Source organism: Porites lutea, chromosome 3 (assembly GCF_958299795.1).
Source record: "Porites lutea chromosome 3, jaPorLute2.1, whole genome shotgun sequence".
Lineage (NCBI taxonomy): Eukaryota > Metazoa > Cnidaria > Anthozoa > Scleractinia > Poritidae > Porites > Porites lutea.
In genome coordinates, this window is record NC_133203.1 from 19,438,814 (window position 1) to 19,445,019 (window position 6,206).

Here is a 6,206-nt window from a genome sequence, read left to right on the forward strand (position 1 = left end):
AAAAAAAAAAAAGAATCTTAGTTAGCAAAACTGTGATATAGTCAGGTGTTCTAAATTTTCATTGTATGCAAATGGATGTGGTGATAAGCATGCAGTTGATTTTTGGTGATGATTGAAATGACATGACATGTAAATCACTTTTTTGATCTCTGGCAATGATGTGATTTCTCTGCTATGCAGGTGCTTGAATTTTTTAGTATTATACACCCATATAACCTGTGATTGCAGACAATTCTGGTCGTAATTGCTAACATACTAAATCAATTGAGAAACAAATAAAAAGTATCAGTATTGATAAAGTAGGAAGTGAAAAACCTTTAACAAGTAAGTGCTGCTTCATGTAGAATTAACGACCTCCTCATTTGTTGATCTAGTCTTGAAGAAACTGATACTGAATGGTGCTGTAAGAGCATTCGAGTAGTTATATATTATTTTACTATAAGAAATAAGAAATCATTTTTAAAAGATGTACCAAATTAATTGACATTGTGTACTGAGTATCATGTGATAAATATAACTTGATTCTTACCCAGTGGCACTTTAGCTGATTGTCTTTGTACTAAAATGGAGTAAAAAAAAAGATGCTTCAATTTTATAAAGAAAAGACTGAGACAAACAGATTCCTGTCTCACTTTACTGTCAGAGATGTAAGCATGAAGATTTTACTGTTTTAAAAATTGTGTTGTTACAAAAAATATCCCAATTCACATACATCTGAACAAGAAGCAAACAAAAATCCTCAAGAGATTGTGGTTACAAGTGAGGATGTTTATATCTAGATCTGCCACTGAAGTTTACAGTGCAGCTGGGAAAACAGTCAACACTAGAAATATCTGAGCAATGTTTATTGTGTTATAGCCAAATTATAAGAGCAAAGAAAACAACAATACGCAATGTAGCCAGAAAAGTACGAACTAATTAATGTTTTTGCTTGTAGTTCGGTTTGTGACACCTCATTCACTTGTTTTTTCTAACACAATTTTCCAGAAATATTCCTGGGATTTAAAGTTTTCTGAGTTTGATTGTAAAATTTACTTTGTATTTGCAAAAAATGAAACGAAATAGGTTGAAAATGTAACAAAGAACGACGCATAGAGTACAACAACCTTCAAATTGAGATTTCTGTGCAAAAAAAGGGTTGGAATTAGTGCTATTGTTTAATGGCACAAAACATTTTATGTGCAACAATAAATGTAATAAAAAGTTGATGTTTGTACTTACATCTGGAACGTTTGTAGTTGTCAAGTTAATGTCTTAGGCTGAATTTTGTTGTTCTATAATAAGATAGGAGATTATAGAGGAATTTTATTTAACATGAAGTTTATTTGAAGTAGCAAGTTCAGTAGTGACTTTAACATGCACAATGCATCTAGGGTAGGATATTCCACTCAGTTACCATCTTCAAAAGTAGACAATAGTAAGTGTCAACTCTTGACAATCAACAATCATTGTAATAAAATGTCAACTACACATTAAAATGAGTTTCTTGCCCAGTTTACGACAATAAAAAACAGTGTTGATTAGTATAATTCTACACTCTATGCTGGGAATGGAGTCTGGATTGTTTGCCAGTACAACCTTAGATTGGTGCATTCCATTCTTTGTATTACACATTCTGGCCATGCCCAGAGATGCCAACTTCTGGAGATCTAAAATGTGGAGACTCTCCGTTTTTTACTGCCCCCCCCCGCCCCCCTGCCCTTACTGCTCTGGAAATTTAGGACATTATATCAAGTCTTACATCAACTATATACTATCAAAATGCAGAATCATCGTTTTGATGCAAGAAATAATCTTTGTCAGTGACTAAATAGGTGCAAAAAAATGCAGAAACCGTACTATGATTAAGAAAAATGCAAGTTTTTAGCTAAAAATGGGCTACATTTCAAAGTAAGGCACAGAAAATCTACAATCTTCGACAAAATAAATGGAAAACCGAGACCCCCCTCCCCCTCAAATCAAGGATGGAAAAATGGCGCGTTTTTGCCCTTCGAGTGGCTTCATCCTTGATTTGGGGGGCATGGCGGTTTGCTGTTCCATTTATTTTGTCCAAGATTGCAATGTTGGAGAAAATAAATGGAAAACCTAGACCCCCCTCCCCCCCAAATTAAGGATGGAAAAATGGCACGTTTTTGCCCTTTGCACGGCTTCACCCTTGATTTGGGGGGATGGGGGTTTGCTGTTCCATTTTAGCGGAGCTCCTCGCGCGCGCAGAGCGGAGCACCATGGGTAAGAAAATTTGGTAAACTATCCATCTGAGAAAATTTGGTTATGACGTAGCGTAGCGCTGTCAAAATGGGACATGTGCAGACCACTATTAGAAAACTAATAACGTGGGCTCAGGTTCGCTCAAATACACGATCTGGCATTTTCCACTACATGCCGGACGGATATGTCTTACTCACACTCGTAGTCTGTTAATTCGAATATTCGCCATTATAATGAAGGTTAATTGACAGCTGTCAACTAGAGTATACGCTGACCTTCATCACCTGAGTGTATCGCGGACTCATTAGTCTATCCATTGAGGTCACGTAGTGTTTAAAGTTTTGCGCTGATATTTTATTTGATCACGGGCTCAATTCCAAGCCCCATAGCTTAGAAAATCGAACCATCTTAGAAATTCGGCAATCACGTGACCGTACACCGACCACCCGACCTTCCGTCTGTCCGCACCACAGGTATACCAATGTTTAATCTCACACTTTCTAGCTAGTTTGGGAGCCTGCAGCCTGATATTGTACATCCATGTTTTGATTAATTGACAGCTGTCAAAATAGCGTTTCTACTGACCAGTATTGCCTGACCCTATCGCGGGCTCAGGTACCGACCCACTGAGTTCGAGTGTTTTTTTAACATATCCACTGACAGGTTGCTACTTTTCAATTATCGCAAGCTCAAGTTCAATTTTTTAAAAAAGCATATGAAATAAGTTGAGTTCATGAGCCGCTTTTTTAAAATGTTGATTTCAAACTGACCTCGGATGTGAAAATTCAACCGGCTTTTACATTTACATGCAGGGAAGGCAATCACTTTTGACTTTTCTCACTGTGACGCGTTGATCACGCTCTACGTCCAATTTTTATGTTCTGATTGGTCAAAATTTGACAGGTAAGTTCATGCGGAAAATTTATGCAGCGTCTGGAAACTTGCTTACTGATAGCTGGAGCTTACAGAGTTTTGTGTCATCTTGTGATGTTTTAAACTGGCTTTTTCTACTTGGTGTACAAAATGAAGTACAGCTGCTATCAAGATTGTTCTGTAATTCATGGCTGGTTTGTTTATTGCGCTTTTTGTTGACAAATGCACCGCTTGTCAAAGTCATTGGAAATCCAATTTCGGATGGCATCGTTTTCAAAAATGAGCTTACTCACTTGCCCTTGCTTCAGGCGTAAGAGGGTTGAAAAGTCTCAAGCGATTCTGGAACACTTGATGACCTTCAGAAGCAGCATCTCGACTGGTAAGCCTGAGAAATTGTTGTGTTTGATGTTTGTTTTTTTTTTCAGTGTCCTGAAGTTGAGCGTATGGTTGATGCGGCTTAAGTTTATACACAAGCAATGATCAGTTCCAGGATCGAGTTTCCTTCTGGTTTTTTCCCCTATTTCAAATTTCTTTATAAGGTAATCATTCTTACTGGAATTAAATCTAGTGTTCCGGGAGAAGGAACTTTTAAGAGCCCACCCCATGTCTGATGAGAAACCGGAGCATCTGAACTCTCTCTTGTCACAAAATCCTCTTTGTCCGGTATTACAATGTTTGATACCCAAGGCTTTTCAAGAGCAAAGGTATACGTTAACATTGCTCTGTCGAGAAGCATTTCATGCTCCAATGCTCTTTTATGCTTACCACACTGAATGTGTTGTTCTAAACTGGAATACCTTTGAAAGGACATTGTGCACCCTTCTTCTGGACATAAAAATAACTTACAACCTGAATCGTCATCAGTTCCGCATGAGCCTCCATCATCTTCCTCAACCTCAGCTGCGATTACTTTGGAAGGATCTGCAGTTTTTCGTGGCTTCACAGCAACAAATTGCGCATTCAAGTTTTGTTCTGTTTCATGATTAGCAATCAAAGATGGCTGGTCATCAACACATGCGTTAAATTTGCTCGAAGGAACCACTTTACCAGGTCTTATGTTGTATGCCTTCCATACCTTCATTCTTTCGCTGTTCTACTCGACATTGTTTATGAAGCTAACACTGTCCCAAGTCAAATTCTTTCCTTATTGCTGCTGAGGAGTCTGCTAAGGTGACAACTACACCGGGGATTCCTCCAGAAGATTCAATTGCCGTCTTCATCTGGGAAGCAGTCTCGATGTCATGGCCTTCATTAAGGAAGATTCGCATGTGGGCCTTGATACTGGCTGCCTTCCTGTCACGTGCCCCTTTGCCCTCTTGAGGGTCTGAGAAATCTAACCTTTTCAAGGTGACCCCAGCCTTCTCTACCTGCACTTTGGCACCAATAATCGTTGAAGCACTATGATAACAGCCGGCATTATCTTCACAATAAAATACATTTTTCAGATTTGGCATAGCCTTCTTTAGTTTCTTTAGAATGTCACCCATAACAGCAAGAACCGTGCAACTGTCTTGGCTACAACTTGGAAATATATGAACAAATGTCATTGTCTCAAGTACATGTGAGGCTGGAGCATGTCGTATCACCACGGTTATGTGCCAGGGGATCCTGCGCTTTGCAAACCAATTGGTCTGGCTCTCTCTGTGTTGACGTGGCAGGTACTTCACTGCCCAGTCTTGGACAAGCGAAACTGAATCTTTACCCAGTTTTTCAACAGCGTCAACTCTAGCTTCATCCTGGTTTACTGAGTGCAGAAGGTGAGCCTTCCAAGCCAATATGCTGCTTTTAGCTTGCCCCACTGTAAACTTTAATTCCTCCAGCTCCTCTGTGATTGTAGTGACGTGGCTCATAGCTTCCTCAACGTCACACACGCTCCGCTGTACAAGATCACAACAATCACATACGCCATTATGAACAGGATCACAGATATCTTTGTAGATTCGTCTTCAGCATCACTGAGGGTGAAGCGTCTGCAGTGATCCGTAACAGAGGATGTCTTGGAAACATGAACCTTAGCATAGATACATAAAAATGCTTTATATACATGCAAGCCTTCATTTGCTCAGACATAATGGCTGCGGTGACATCTACAATTTAGCTAAAGTTTAACTAAAGTTAGTGTCAAGTTGTGTGATGTCATACCTAACTGCAGTTAGTGCTTTCATTGAAGCCTTCATTTGCTCAGACATAATGGCTGCGGTCACATCTATGACGTAACTAAAGTTTAGCTTAAGTTAGTGTCAAGTTACGTGATGTCATACCTAACTGTAGTTAGTTCTTTCAGTCAACATTGCAGTCACACCACGCAGTTAACAGTTAGTTCTAATTAGCCTACGTATATTTTTGATTTGTTGTTTTTGGTTTCCCCCCACTTCACGCTTGGTTTTTATTTTGCATATTTATATATACTCATCTCGCACATGCGAAAACAAGTGTCACATTCTGATTGGTTGTTTGTTTGTAAACTTTAGTAACCCACGAACCCTGCCTCCTTATAGCTATAGTTAGTCTGTATTGTTTTGGATCACTGAGGCGTAATTTTTCTAACTATAGTTAGAGCGAACAGAAAAGCGGTCACATTACCGATATAGCTAACTACAGTTATCCCGTCTTAACTATAGTTAGTAGCCGAGATGTGGCCCCAGCCAATATCTGTCATTCAAGTTACCTTAAAGATGCCTTTCAGATACTGCTTCGCTGATTTGAGTTGTTTCTTTTGCTGCTGTGCCCATGACATCCCCATTCTGACATCTCCTAGCTTATCAGCTGCATCTTCCAAATCTTCAAAAGCTTTAGCCCCAGAAGCGATAAAGTAGTCTAAACCTTGCAGGGATTTTCGTACAGAAGCGTACCGTGTTTGGTACCATGTTAGGTACCATGTTTCTGATAACATTAGGCACAATGAGTACTTTGCCACTCGATAATGTAAGTTCTTTCTGCCCAAATGGCAAATGAATTATGTGTTAACTGGTTATGAAGGAAATGAATTGGTCGACCATCTCCGGAGGGACGCGCATCTTCCTTTGTGTTGGCTTTGGTAGTGGACAACCTCTGCCATGCAAGAGTGCGTGCTGTTTGGCAATCTTGTAACGATATGGAGTGATATCTGGAATATAATGTTGCAA

At 39.4% G+C, this 6,206-nt stretch overlaps 1 pseudogene; it reads right to left on the reverse strand.

The window, feature by feature from the left end:
- Positions 1–500: 500 nt before the first annotated feature.
- Positions 501–5,974, reverse strand: LOC140931822 (uncharacterized; annotated as a pseudogene).
- Positions 5,975–6,206: the final 232 nt, after the last annotated feature.